Source organism: Lissotriton helveticus, chromosome 5_1, assembly GCF_964261635.1.
Source record: "Lissotriton helveticus chromosome 5_1, aLisHel1.1, whole genome shotgun sequence".
NCBI classification, from domain to species: domain Eukaryota; kingdom Metazoa; phylum Chordata; class Amphibia; order Caudata; family Salamandridae; genus Lissotriton; species Lissotriton helveticus.
In genome coordinates this window covers 1,601,666,041-1,601,682,474 of record NC_136065.1, presented here as the reverse complement: position 1 = coordinate 1,601,682,474, position 16,434 = coordinate 1,601,666,041, and positions in this window count along the sequence as shown.

Below are 16,434 nucleotides of genomic sequence, written 5' to 3'. Positions count from 1 at the left end.
CACGACCAAGAAAGACAGAAAGAAGAACCGATAGACAACCTGGTGATTAATATTTCAGATGTCAATCTTACAAAAATTCAAACTAAAATTCTTCAGAAGGGTACATCATTTGTACCAACGGCACATACTAACCATTTGGAGATCAACATAAGTCTATTTAAACTCATGAGAAAACTCAGATTACGACATTTCTTTTCAAACATCGTAGGAGACCAACAGAAAAAGGAAGACACTTTAAAAGGCCTCACTACCACCAGCACATATATGGCTCCCATGAGCCACAAAACCCTGGACTTATTTGAACAACTGGTTAAACAGGATTTGAATAAAATTAACTATCGGAGAAAAGGCAAAGTGAAAAATCTTACTCAAAAAGAATATGCCACTCTTAGGAACATAGCTAACAATCCTAAAATTGTATGTCAGAAAGCGGATAAGGGTGGAGCACTAGTAATAATGAACAAAGACTACTACGATTCACAACTTGCTTTACATCTACAAGATGAAAATACTTATATGGAACTAACAAACAATCCCACCAAGGAGATTCAAGTCACACTCCAAACCATTGTATCAGAAGGTATGTTGAATGGTTGTGTAGATGACAAAATGAATAAATTCCTCACAACAGACTATCCCAAGACACCGAGATTTTATCTGACACCCAAAATCCACAAAGATCCAGTTAAACCACCTTGTCGCCCTATAGTATCCACCTGTGGTAGCATCCAAGAGCCAGTAGGTAAGCTGATTGATAAATACCTTCAACCATATGTCACCACTATGAGTTCTTATGTCAAAGATACGACAGATTTCTTAACTAAGCTTGATAATGTAACACTCACACCTAATGAAGATATACTGTTGTGCACGATCGATGTTCAAGCATTGTACACGTCCATACCCCACTCATTGGGGTTAGAGGCAGTAGAAAAGGCGTTACTTGACATGGAATATGATGAAAACATGAAGATATTTCTCTTAGAACTTTTGCATTTTACCTTGATGCATAGTTTTTTCAAGTGTGGAGATAAATGGTACCTTCAGAAGACAGGAACCGCTATGGGAAATCCGGCAGCTCCGACCTATGCAAATATTTTCATGTACATGTATGAAAATAACCACATCCTACAAAAAGATTCATGGCAACAAGGATTGCGGTTATACCTAAGATATATCGATGATATCTTTATATTGTGGAAGGACACAAGAGAGCAGTTGATCTCTAACATTCAGAGACTTAATTGTGTTGACCAAAGGATACAGTTCACCTATACCATACATGAAAGTCAAATTGATTACTTGGATGTGACTATCAAAAAAACAGCTAACAAATTTGAAACTACGCTGTTCACTAAAGCTACAGATCGGAACAATTTACTGGCATATCAGAGCTTCCACCCCGCTCCCCTTAAACAACATCTTCCGTATTCACAACTCCTTCGAGTTAAGAGAATTGTCTCGGACCCTGAGGAATCTAAGGCGCAAACACAAATTATGCTTGATAAATTCAGAGTGAGAGGATATCCACAAGAGGTATTACAGGGAGCTTTGGAAAGAGCACAATCTAAAGATAGAAAAAGTTTACTTTCGACACAGAAAAGCAAAAAGGCTGACAGAACTACATGCGTCAGTAAATATTCTACAGCAAGCCCCCAGTTTAAAAAAACCATCAAAAGACATTGGCCGATGTTACAAATGGAACCTGATTTTAACAATATCTTTCTTGAGGAACCACTGTTTGCGTTTACTAGAGCCAAGAATTTAGGAGAAATCATCAAACAAACACCAGCGATCAAACCTACAACCACATTCAAGGGTACAATTCCGTGCAAAAATTGCAGCAACTGCAATAACATTATGGAAGGTAATTTCATTACCCACCCTATGAGAGGTAACAAAATCAAGTTGCAGGTTAATGGTACATGTGATACAAAAAATATTATCTACATGATCAAATGCCCATGTGGGCACGCGTATGTTGGCCAAACAGAACGGAAACTCAAAATAAGGTTAACAGAACATAAGAGTAACATCAGGACCAGAGTGGTGAAATCAGCGCTTGCCAACCACTTCATTGAACAAAACCACCAAATCAATCAGATGAAAGCTTGTATTTTGGAAGTGGTTCAAAAAAATGAGGAGACTGACAACAGGAAAGCTCTACTAAAACGAGAAAACTACTGGATATTTCACTTACAGACCTTGCGCCCACATGGGATTAATGAAAGGACAGAATTTGGTTGTTATCTTTAAAGTGTTACTACATTGAAAGTTGCATTGTGGTGCTGTGCATGATTTTAAGTTAGCATTTTGATTTATTCATATTCCCTAAACCGCCTTCTGAGAACCACACTTACTCCCCGAGCCCTGCATATTATCTGTAACTCTGGCCCTTTAACTAAAAACACGCAAAACCTTTCAAAATAGCCTGACCCATAGACGTCACACGCCAACTTTCCAGCAGCGAGATGCACCTCGAAGGGCTGGTTGGAAACTAGTTTACATTGCAACCCGGTAAGAGCATAACATCGAGCGTGTTATAGTGCGCTTCCATTTAGAATAGAATTGATAGCGTAAATGCAAATATGTTACAGGCAAAGATTATAGTGTATGCCTTTGTGATCCAGCACTGTGAAACGTCAATTCTAATTGTGAAACGCCATTGCGCATAGTTAACTTGTTGCAAAGCGGCTTGTACCTTTCCCGGTGGAAATATACCGTGCTGAAGGTCAAATTGTAAACGAATGTCGTGAAGTTCAATTTGTAAACGAATGTTGGGTATATGAGTAAAATAGGATAACATGTTTATTTAAAAACAGAATTATGCCATGGGCTATTGAAACGACATAAATAGAGTGTGTGTTTATACATGTGAACACGAAGGACTGTTAGGAATTCGTTGTATTGGAATCATGTAAATTTGGAGATTGAAATAGGATGGTGTTTGGGAACGTGCATAATGTATTAGTGAAATTATTCTTTTGATTTGGTAAATACAGCGTGATAGATACAATTTTCGTTTTTTTCACAGGTTTCCCTGATGAAGGCCTTTCTAGGCCGAAATGCATTGGAATATAATTCTTTAAACACAATTCTGGCATATGTAAATATAACTGGATGAGAAATATTGTGGACTGTATAAATATGATATGGAGAAATTTATGACCATTCATGGAAATAATCACAAGTATGAATAAAATACTTCAGAAAATTTCAAAAGACAAGCTTTGTTGAAAATTTCATTGTTTAGAACATAGCTGAGGATTTCAGCGCATAACTATCAGTGCCCTAGGAGACACTCGCACCTGCTGGTGCCAGTGCAACTATTTTGATTCACATACTCCTCGCAGGGAGTAACCAGAGGAGCACGATTTACGCATAAACATTGGTATATGTTGAGCAGTGCACGGCCAAGTTACTATATAGTCACTTGAGATGTCATCAGCGATGTCACTGACCATGTCATGAGTGATGTAATATGTGACGTAATTACCAGTGCATTGCGTGCACGCTAGTTTTAGTTAGCTCAACTAACTATTACAGGCGAATTTCTCTGGGTTTATATGAGTCAAATGTCCAACTAATTATAACGTCCCTGAAACCTATGTTTTTTTTGTGAATTTCAAAGGTTTTTTAAATGCTAATTCCTAACTATAACGTCTGTAAAACCTATGTTTTTTCAGTGAATTTTAAAGGTTTTTTAAATGCTAATTTCTAATTATAATGTTCATTAAGCATAACTTTTTCTTCTGTCTTTTTTAATTATCATCCCATTCTCAACCTGGTAAAAACTGCAAATATCACCACTCTTCCATCGATACCTTCTGCCAACAAAATCGCCACAAACCAAAGCCACAACTATACGCTATTGATATTCAAACTAGGTGTTCCCGTGCAAAATAAACACAAAAACACCACTTCCCCATATTTTCAACAACCAACCAAATCTGCAATACAACCTAAAAACAGGCGATAGCACACTTACCAGTAGCATATTAACATCAACCTTTAACTGGTGTAAGAAGGATGACTATCTACTGCGTGAATTAGACCCAACTCACACCCACATTTAAAGACCAACACATGATAGAGGTACTAATCATGCAGTTCCAACACCCAACAAAGCCAAAACACCCAGCGTCACCACCACATGAACCTCCCCCCAGACCACTACCCCTACTACCACCGAGGCAGCCCAAAACAGGACAACGGACCTTCCCAAAATACCATATCCCCTCAACCGCACAATAGTTGAATGTTCAGAGATGTGGCAACCAACTATGTGTGAAGGAGGCAATATGCCCATCAACAATAATTCACACAATCCCAAGTGTACCAGTGATGTGCTGCAGAGAACTCACTATACAAACCACAAACATCTCCATGTGGAGATATAGTAGTGATATGTGTAGTGTACTGCACAGTCAATGCAACCATATTACCTCATACACTGGGGAAGATCTCCGTCATGTAGCTGTGTTGTCCCCCCTTAAAGTGGAAGCGGAGTGGGCTGGTCCACCGTACACAACTCCAGTGTAAGAGTATGAATACATAGGCCACGCCCTCAGTGTGGTTCACTTGTGCAAAGACAAAAGAGTCCGCCAGAGCCGCGGACCTCACCCTGACATGTGGCTGCCACCATGACCGCGGGCCTCCCCGACGCAAAATCCCTGCAAACCCAGCGCCAAAACACCGCAGACTTATGTCTGTACCGACTACTGGCTTCGATCTACCCAGCGGACAGCAGGATTCACAACTTGAATTCAGCCTTGACTTACTAATTACACAGAGAACTGTACTCTATGTCCTCGAATTTTGCGAAGAAGTGACAAAAAGCATTCCTTGATGTCTATGCTAACTACTGCCTTCAATCTGCACTGCGGACAGCAAGGTTCACAACTTGAATTCCGCTTTGGATCTACACTACAAATAGCATTGAAATCAGCCTTGATTTATTAAATGCTGAGAGATTGTACTTTATGTCCTCTGATTTTTTCAAGAAGAAGTAACAAAAAGCATTGCTTGATGTCTATGCTAACTACTACCCTCGATCTACACTGTGGACAGGAGGGCTCACAGTTCAGATGCAGTGGCGATTGCAGATGACCCAGTCCAGTTCGCAAGACACGTTGCTCCCCGTTTGGCCCGCACGTACCACGCATCATCGCAGGGTGCGCACTCGCTCTGTGCTTCAGGTGCTATTAACTCACTGCACCATAAGTCATTGCCACATGGTCTTATCAAGGCAGTATTCATTAGACAAAAGACATTGCCCCCAGTACGGCCTGCCGGGACCACGCATCGCCGCAGTGTGCGCACACGTTGAGTGCTCCAGATGCCACTAACTTTAGAGCTCAACTCAATGCCACGTGACTGTGCGCCCATCCTTACCGCTACCTGCGCCCTACACTGGGGTGACATGGTTCACAATTCAAGATTAGTAGCGACGCAATTTGTGTAATGAGTTAAGAAGACAAAAGTCTCCCAATCTGTGCAGCTTAAGTCAGCATCACCTGCCTGTGGACCTTTGCTGACCGCTGGCTCTGGCCTGCACTGTGGAAGACCGGCAACACGTGGTGCCAACTAACCCTGTTCAACACAAGCCGATCCCACATGTGTATTTGGTGCCTGAGTCCTGAATGGCAGAGACCCCAACTTTGTGGCAGCGACCACAGCACCAGACTCCCTTCAATCAATGAAGGATATTTCATATGGAAGGCCAGTGACAAGTGGTGCCACTGAACCTCTACGACACAGGCCGGTGGGGCCACCAACGTATGCACATGCCTATGACCCTTGCTCACCGCTACCTCTGACCTACACTGTGAAAGACCGTCGACACATAGACCACGAACCGTCTTCAACACAAGATGATCCCACATGTGTAACTGTCCTGAGTCCTGAATAGCAGTGACCCCCAACTCCGTAAGACAACTACAGCAGCAGACTGTTTTCAATCAATGAGGCATATTGGCATATGGAAGGCTGGCGACACGTGCTGCCAATAGCTCCGTTCAACAAAAGCCAATCCCACATGTGTAACTGGTTCCTGAATCCTAAATGGCAGCGACCTCAACTTTGTGGCACTGACCACACCACCAAACTCCCTTCAGTGAATGATATTTGCATATGGAAAACCAGCGAAATTTGGTGCCACTAAACCTCTACTACGCAGGCCGGAGAAGCCACCAATGTCTGCATGTGGCTGTGGGCCCTTCCTCACCGCTACCTCTAACCTACACTGTGAAAGACCGTCGACACATAGACCACTACCCATCTTCAGCACAAGCGTACATGTCCAACTGTGTCCTGAGTACTAAATAGCACTGACCACAACTCAGTAAGTAAACTACAGCACCAGACTCCCTTCGATCACTGAGCCATATTGCCATATGGAAGGCTGGCGACACGTGCTGCCACTAACTCTATTCAACACAAGCCGATCCCACATGTGTAACTGTGTACTGAGTCCTGAATGACAGCGACCACAACTTTGTTGCAGCGAGCACAGCACCAGACTCCCTTCAATCACAACCAAATTTCAATATGCAAGGCTGGCGATACTTAGTCCCACTAACCCTCTGTAACACTAGTACATCCCAAAAGTGTAACTGGGTCCAAAATAGCAATGACCCCGACTTCATGGCAGCGACCACAGCACCTCACTCCCTTCGATTAGTGAGAAGTATTTACAGATTGAAATCTGCCGACAAGTGGTGCCACTGAATCTGCACTACGCAGGCCGGTGACCCAAATAACGTATGCACAAGGCTTTAGGCCCTTCCTCATCGCGTTTGACCTACATTACGGTCAGCAGTCCTCACAATTCAGATACAGTCCCGATTCCACATGACACAATACAGTACGCAAGACACATTGTTCCCAGTGCGACCAGTCCACTTCAAACATCATCACAGGCTCCTACACTCTCAATGATTCTGGTACCACTAACCCTATTGAACACAAAAAATCTCACATGTCTAACTGTGTCTTGAGTCCTGAACAGCAGTGACCCAACCGACGACAGCACCTCACTCCCTTCGATTAGTGAGGAGTATTTTCTAATTCAAGTCTGCCGACAAGTGGTGGCACTGAACCTGTACTACGCAGGCCGGTGATGCCACCAATCTATGCACAAGGCTGTAGACCCTTCCTCATCGCTACCTCTGACCTACACTATGGTCAGCAGTCCTCACAATTCAAATACAGTCCCGATTCCACATGACGGACTCCAGTACGCAAGACACATTGCTCCCAGTTTGACGCGCCCACATCGAACATCATCACAAGCTCCTACACTCTCAATACTTCTGGTATCACTAACCCTATTTAACACAAACAAATCCCATATACCTAACTGTGTTCTGAGTCCTGAACAGCAGTGACCCCAGCTTCGTGACTCCCTTCAGTCTTATTTGTTCTTCTTTTCTTTAAATCATTTTTTTTATATGTACATCGATACATGACTAAGATTCTTCTTTGTTCAACCGCACAGAGATACTTCTGGGCCCAAGAAGGTTGTTGGGGGTATGGTGATTATGTGAAAAAAGGGTATGTTACCTCCTAATGTGGGAGAGGAAGCGTCCAGAGGGGTATCACTCACAGAAAGAACACCGATATGTTTTCACAAAAGCCTCGGACAGATGCCAGCTGATGGAACTGAATCACAAAATAGTTTTTCAATACTTATGTAGTGTGAGCTATGAACAGTTCGGACCCAGGCTCGCACACCAACATCCGCTCAACTCACAGACGCAGTACTATGAGCCATCCGCGTCATTGTGTCTATCCCTGCCATCTTCCGTCGTATGCCATGCCACGCCATGCCACTTTGATTACGTTCCGACATTGGCCCACATACCAACCTGTCGCAGGCGTACTCGCTGTTGGTGTGCAGGTCAGTGGTCTAGTTCTCAACATCTCATGGCCACTTCCTGATGACAGGTTTGCGCACTCACCATACTGATCCGGCACATGTAGCACAGGCCATGAGACCACGCAAATATAATAGATCGACAACATCACATCCTTTATTGCCGGTGTTCACTAGCTGGCGAACGGTCCACGTGTCTCAACCAAAAAGACTCCATGAAAACTTGCACATAATGTTAGTCGCACCCTCAACTATATGGCCATCAGCAGCCTACCATCCCCTTGGCGCGCACTTCATATACACAGAGTTACTGCCACCCCAAACTCATGTGGCCATCAGGAGCCTACCACAACATGCCACTAATTTGAGTTCCACTATCTGAGCGGCACCAAACCCTAAGGTGCTCTCTGCCATTCACAACTCACAACTCAACAACATCTGTGAGATATGCCATGCCGCACAGAAGTTCAAGTGGTCTCCACCATGCATGACTCAACGACATCTATCAGATCCAGGAAGAAGCTATGTGGTCTCCGCCATTCAAGACTCAACGACATCTGTAAGATGCCCGCACAATGTGATGTGATGTCCGCCATTCAGGACTCTGGACTCTGCAACACATCTGAGATCGGCGGTGTTTTGACAGGCACGTGCAGTCCGCCCACTGCTGCACACTCCGATAGCACCAAGTAATTATTTGCTAATCGATGCGCAGAGGCGACAATCTCTCACACTCACTCTCTCTTTTCCCTCTCTTCTCTCTCTCTCTCTCTCTCTCACTCTCTTCATTCCTTTCCTTCTATCTCTCTCTCCCTTCTCCCTTTCTCACTCCCTTTCGTACTTTCCCTCTCTTTTCCTCTCTAGCTTGTTTTTCCTTCTCTGTTTCTCTCTCTCAGTCCTTTCAAATGCACATTACACACGTCCTTATTTTGTGCTTTATTTTCCAAGCTCTGTCGTCGACATCCATGTGTGCTGGTCCGGCCTACACAATTCAGCGCAGGGGTGTGCCTATCCAGCAAGGAAAACGGGGTGTCTCCCACATGTCTGTGTGCAGGAAGTGCGCTAAGTGTGTTCCTGTGTTCTGATGTAGCCTGCCACAAGGGCCACAGCTGGCAATGTTGTAAAGTGGCATGCACCACCTCCAAACAGCTATGTCACAGTGTGGTTGGAATACCGCACAACATGTCGAAATACGCATTACAATTCTGAGCTTTATGAATGCATGGGATACAACAGCACACCGTACAAAAGTATGGAGGTTCAGAGGAAGGAGTAGCAGCTGTTGGTAACGTAACACACAATGAACTCGCCCATGTGCCAAGTGCTGGACATCTCATCCATGATGACCACACTCGCACACATCCAACAACACCCACGACCGGTCATTGTACACATCCTATATGAATGCAGTGTGGTATTCACTTCTATGCTTGTTCAGCGCTGTGATGTTGCTGAGCTCTGTGACTTATGCTCCTTGTTGGTGTGTTACAATCTGGCCATTGTTTGTCTATACTTGTGCTGTACTTCACTGTACATGTATGCCATTGTGCCCATCTCCCCCGGTCCCCCCAATCCCTGCTTCTTCCTCTACATGCTGCTCTACTTTCTATAATTTTGCTCCTCCACACATAAATACACATAAAGAACAAATTAGAATAAATCCTTGATTCTTTTAGGTTTCAAAACTTCTCTCTATTACTGTCTTTCTAATTTTCCATATAAAGTTTTTTAAATGTTCTAGTACACATAGAACTCAGAAATGCAACGTATTCTATCAGCACACTTTCTAGAACATTCTACAACACGTGGAAGTTAAAAGTTCATAATTTTTTTTAAACCTAACAATAGTTTTTTTGCAAAATTTCTCGAACATTTAACTGCACGTGCAGGTTAAAACTTCACAATTGTTTTAAGTTCGAACAGTGCCTTCCTAATGCAAGTAGCAGGTGTGGTTGAGTTGAGCAAATGTTATCCTATAATATGTACTCCACGTTCAAACTGCTTTTTCTTAACCAATCACAAAGATGCTTTTCCACAAAACGAATATGCACCCTACTTTTAAAAGACAATCCTTTTCATCTCCCAATCAGGTACCGTTTTGTATGCCAAAATAAACTAGTTCCCCATCTTTAAACATATCTCCTATTCTAAGAAGAAACTGCATGATCTACAGACTTCTTTTCATACCTTCCAGCCATACCTTCAAACTGCTAGTGTGCATAGTAGGACATAGCTATGTTTTCTGGTGCAAGAGGTATGCAGAACAGAAACGTATTGGCTTAGACCTAGATTTACAAAATGTGAACATTAAATGGCTTGCACTGGGAGGATTGAAGTGGCACCAAATATTGCCTTTGGTTAAAACCTGTTTGCATCTCTGACCAGGTCATTGTGCACTGCGGTGCAAACGACCTAGGCACATTGACTGGGATAGGTTTGGAATGGCTTATAATGGACACCTTTGGTCAATTGATGTTACTTTTGCATCAAACTGTCTTTGCATATTCCATTGTATCTCAAAGACAAAAGTGGAAATGGTCCCAACAATTTTGTCCTCAGTTTGAAAAATCTTGGAAGTAAGTCAACTAAGCTGTGTCTGCATACCTCAAAGACCACAAAATGGGGTCCATATACAACAACAACATACGTTTTGTTTGTTTTTTTTGGTTTTTTTTTTGGTTAAAAACTTTTATTGAGCAACAAAATCATGTTTACAGAAATGGGCCTACAACCGCACGGGCTGGCCGCTAAGATCGACGCACAATGTGATAAAAACCAATGTTCGCCACTCCGGCGGTCAGGCACAAACCGGATACAAGATGTCGCCCACAATATAAACAAGATAAGGCAATTTTCTTTTTTGAACACACCAAAAACAACAAACATCAAAAAAGGCGAATGCGTAATAAACAGAGTCAGCCCTGAAGGGGGGGGGGAACCCACTAATCAGGAATACGAAATCACAATCAGTAGGATAAGGAAAGGTGGGGGGACAGCGGGGAGGTCAATCAAATCAAAGGACTGTATACGAAATTTCAGGAACGCCAGCCTAGGGAGATAAGGTAACATCAGGGGCTTCCACCAGTGGAGGAGCACAAATATCTCCGCGATAGGCGTTCCACTGACACCAGATCTTCGTCCATGCCCTAGGTCTGCCCCTGGCTGTGTAAACAGTCTTTTCGCGGAACATAGACCAGTCCATGTTTTCTTCCCACACAGAGACAGTGGGGGGCCTGTGTGAGCCCCAAAGTTGCGCTATGTCCCGCTTCGCAACCATATACCCCAGGGTCGCCCATCTGGTCTGGGCCACCGAATAGTCGGTAGGTTCCCACACGTTCAACAAGCATCTCCGAGCCTCCGGCACCAGGGCAATTCCAGTCACATCAGCCATCACCGCAAGCACCTCAGTCCAATAGGCAGCCACCCTCGGACACTCCCAAACAATGTGAAGAAACGTAGCACTCAACCCACACCCACGCTTGCATAGGCCATCCGGGGAAAAACCCATCTCAACCAAACGAGGACCAGTAACATACACCCGGTGGAGGATCTTGAGCTGGACCAGACGGAGACGGGCAGGAATGGCGACCTCTTTCGGAGAAGATAGTGCCGACTGCCAATCCTCGTCATCCAATTCCAGCCCGTCGCCGACCCATGCCTCTCTAAGTCGAACAAGCAAGTCAGCGCGATTGTGAATCAGCTTCTTATAAATCAAGGAGATAGTGCTATCAGGGAGATGACCATCCAGGATACGATCTTCAAGGGGGGAGGACTCGGGGATGGCGGTACCGGAAGTCAGTACAGAAGTGAGGGCATGACGGACCTGTAAATATCTAAAAAATTCTCTATCACTCAGGTCATAATCATTCCGAAGGGCCTCGAAGGACTTCACCGCTCCATTCGCACACACGTCACCCACTCTACAGATTCCAATCATGTCCCAGCGGTCAAACCCCTTCGTCGTCCAGAGACATCCCAGACGCTCAGATGCATAAAGCGGAGTCGCCAGCGTCACTCGTTCATCCCACCCCAAGCTCACATTCGCAGCGCGCCATACACTAACCGCAATCCTGGTCGGTCCCGTAAGATGGCGCCCAGCCGACCTAGAATAAAGCGCTCTATTAAAATCCCCACCCGGCAGTTGGAGTCTGTCCATTTCAAAGGCCGGATCCGGACCCGGGGAATACATTGAGTGGTTAATGGCAGACAGTTGGGTAGCCCAATAATATCTCCTGATATCAGGAAGCGCTATGCCCCCGTCATACCAAGGGATGGTGAGCTTCGCAAGGGCAATACGTGGACGCCCGTCCCATATCAGTTGCCTTTGTAGACTCTCGACCTCTCGGAAATAAGTAGCGGGGATATCTGTCAGGTCCCAGTGGGGGGTGAAGGTTTCTGCCCCCCAGATTTCGTTGTCAGGTCAAATCTGGTAACAACCATTTGCTCTCTGCTTGCTTGTGGAGGCAGATGGTTGCTCAATCAAGATACTGAAATACCCTTCCTGATGGTGCCACAGACGATGGACTTTAGCGTTCTAGTCTTCCGTTGCGGCCATTTTGTGCGCTCGTGCCTTTTCCTCAGCGCACTTCAACGGTCGTACTCCAGCGGTATGGACGCATTCGTGAGAGCGCGTCTTTTTGAGTTTTAGTTTTCAGTCAGCTCACAGTCCAGTTAGTATTTCCTATTTCCTCAGAAGTCCGGGCGCTTGTTTAATGAGCGCTTCCCTGCCCTCCCGTTCCAGATATTCCGCTTCTGCAGAGACGCAGATTTTTCTCGCCACAAGGTCCTGGTAGGACGCTCTTCTTTTGGAACAGTACATAGCTGGAGGGAGGTAAGAATTTGATTCTGCGCTGTATTCTGAATCTGAATCCTGTATCCAGCCTTCAGCGCGGGACTCCTTCCTGACGCACTGAACTATAGTGAATTGGTGTATCTCTTGAGGCACTTGGGTGACAGCATAGACTCACGAACTATCCAGTGTCAGTCAGCCTGCTGTATACTAAGCTATAAGGTTTATGAACTAAAGTCTCTCTGAGGATTGGTGCAAGCAATTATTGTTCTTCATCCTTCCGGACCCAAGAAGACAACAAGTATAGTGTTGTATATATTGATATGCATATTAATTATACATAGTTATACCACCGTAATATGACAGCAATTGTTGAAATTACCAGAACTGTCTGACGAACTCAACCAGAATTTATTTCCTTTCCTCTGGATTTCTAAAACTACAAACTCATTAATAGAGAGAGGCAATTGCCCACACACATTCAGGTACTTGATTAGATTTATGGGAGAGAGAAAGCAAGGAGGTAGTGCTCGAGTGTAGTGGGGAACTGTATTAATGTTTTGCTTACTTTTACAGGAGATGCCTTTCCTGAAGTAGAAGTAACCGAAGACCTTTGTGTGGTAGTCTCTCTGTGTGTTATCCACTTCCCCTTTCCCTTTCATTCCTGGGCTCAGAGTCCTCTGGGTGCAGGGGTGTAGGGGAGCTGGGAAATATCCTCTAGCAAGAACCCACTGGCCACCTGCTCCCACGGATTCAAAGGATTACAGGTACGCTCTCTGACAGATTGAAGTGCCTCAAAACATTTCTTTCCGTCTGGGCAGGATGGCAGAGGGTTTAGATTTGAAGGCTTTGGCAACCATCCTTCAGGATTTGCAAAAGCAGCTTAGTGAAACTCAGGAAGAGGTTAGGAAGTCCAATCGGGAGGCTCACTATCTTAGGCAGCGAGTAGAAGAGCTTTCAGTGAGTCCCAGTCCTAATTTTGGAGGGTTAAAGTCTCCAACCTTTGCTCCAACCTCTTCGTCATCTTCTGCATTAACCACACAGGTTGTCCATGCCATGTCCCCAACCATTCCCTTGGCCCCTCCAGAAAGATTTCAAGGGGATCCACATAAGGCTCAAATCTTTTTGACCCAGTGTTCCTTACATTTCCTCTGTAAGCCCATTTTATTTAAAGAAGATCAGTCAAAAGTGGCGTTTGTGCTGTCCTATCTTAGTGGAGATGCTGCTGCTTGGTCATTGCCATTGGTCTCCTCTAATGATCCGGTGTTATATAAATTTGAAGATTTCAAGGCAGAGTTTCTTCGAATTTTTGATCGTCGAACTATTTCACAGACTACAGATAATGAACTATTGGATCTGAAGCAGGGAAACAGAGAATTGGTGGCGTATTTGGCACAATACAATAAGTTAATTGTGGAAACTAGCTGGCCTGCCGAAAAGAGAGCGGCAATATTTTACCGAGGTTTAAGGGATGAGCTAAAGGATGGGCTGTCTCAAATTCCAAGAAGACCTACAGATGTCTCTGAATTAATCGACTTGGTCCTCCAAATTGATCAAAGGCAAGCTGAACGTCGGAGTGAGAAGCGAAGGGATGTAAAACCTTTTCCACCGCGTTTTGATCGAGTTCGATCTGAATCCACAAAGAATAGTGAAGTTCCAACCATGGAAGAACCCATGCAGATTGGGGCGGTTCGTGGCCCGTTGTCTCCTGAGGAGAGAGAAAAAAGACACCTCGGAAAATTGTGCATGTACTGTGGTCAGTCAGGTCATTTTGTCAAAGAATGCACGAAGAAACCAAAGACCAATTCATGGGTAAAAGACAAGCTCCACCAGTAGACGGAGTTGCACTGGTGGGAGCAGCCCCTGAGACAACTCCCAAGACTCAGCTACTTGCAAACGAATGGCAAGCGGTGGCACCACATTTGATCTTGTCATGTACAATTTGGTTTGGAAAAGGTCGGAAGGAAAAAGTGTCAGTAATGTTGGATTCCGGTGCCACTGGGAATTTTTGTGATTTACAATTTGCGAAACAGGTGGGAATCCAGTTTGAGAAGAAACTAAAGCCAGAACCTGTGCGAGCTGTGGATGGCACCGAGGTCATTACAGTCGTAGGTCCTGAGGAACATCGAAGTTTGGTCAGCTTCAACCTCATTGACGCTCCTCAGTTTCAAATGATTTTGGGGCTGCCCTGGCTCACTGAGCACAATCCAAGAATCGATTGGGCCAAACGCACTGTAGAGATGACTTCCGAATTTTGTACGGAGCATTGTTTTCATGCTCCAGTGGAGACTTCGCTGACTACAATGTCGTCAAATTTAGCCAATCATTTGCCAATGGTTTGTGTGGTGGAAATCCAGAGATCCCGGAGGTATATCTCGATTTGAAGGAGGTTTTCAACGAAAAAGAAGCTAAGAAATTACCTCCTCATCGGGAATATGATTGCCGTATTGAGTTGGAGCCTGGAGCAACTCTACCATGTAGTCGCATCTACGCATTATCCGAACCTGAGAATCAACATTTAAAGGAGTATATTGAACAAAATTTGGAGAACGGTTTTATTCTACCCTCTCAGTCGCCAGTTTCTTCCCCCCTCTTTTTCATTCCTAAGAAGGATGGAACGTTGAGGACCTGCATTGACTATCGTGCTTTGAATTTGGTCACCAAAAAGAACCGCTATCCATTGCCTCTCATTTCGGAGCTTCTGGATCAAGTAAAGAGTGCCAGAATCTACACCAAATTGGATTTAAGAGGAGCGTACCATTTGGTACGAATGGCGGAAGGTGAGGAATGGAAGACGGCGTTTCGCACTCGTTTGGGTCTGTTCGAATATCAAGTCATGCCCTTTGGATTATGCAACGCTCCTGCAGCCTTCCAGCATTTTGTAAACGATCTTTTGAGAGAGTTTTTGGATCGCTTTGCAGTGGTCTATATTGATGACATCCTCATTTTTTCAAACAATCTAGAAGAACATGTAAAACATGTTCGTGTCATCCTAGAACGTCTATTGAAAAATCAGCTGTATGTGAAACTGGAGAAATGTGTTTTTCATTCTGCAAAGGTGGAATTTTTGGGTTTCATCCTTTCTCCCGAAGGTGTCAACATGGATAATTCAAAATTGGAAGCAATTAGGGCCTGGCCTGCTCCTCGCTCTATCAAAGAGATACAAAGTTTTTTGGGCTTCGCCAATTTTTATCGGCGTTTCATTCAGAACTTCTCTGAGAAGGTTAGCCCAATTACTCGACTTTTAAAGAAGAATGAGCGTTTCGTTTGGGGAAAAGAACCTGAAGAGGCCTTTCAACAGTTAAAGGAAGCCTTTGTATCAGCACCCATTTTGCCACACCCCGACTTGAAGGAACCCTTTTATGTGGAAGCTGATGCTTCTAATTTTGCTATTGGGGGAATTTTATCTCAGCGTCAGAAACTAACGGGGCAATTACATCCAGTGGCCTATCACTCTCGGAAGCTTTCGCCTGCTGAAATAAATTACCCCATTTCTGACAAAGAACTTTTGGCAGTCAAAGAAGCTTTTAAGATTTGGAGACATTACCTGCTTGGAGCGCAACATGTCATTACTGTGTTCACTGATCACCGCAATTTGCAATTTTTAAAGTCTGTCAGAACCCTCTCCCCTCGTCAGTTGAGATGGTCCCTGTTTTTCGCAGACTTTGACTTTGTGCTGACATACAAGCCGGGATCAGCCAATGGAAAGGCAGATGCCCTTTGTCGTCTAAGCCTGGGAGATGTCACCGACAAGCGAGAGGAAGGCTTT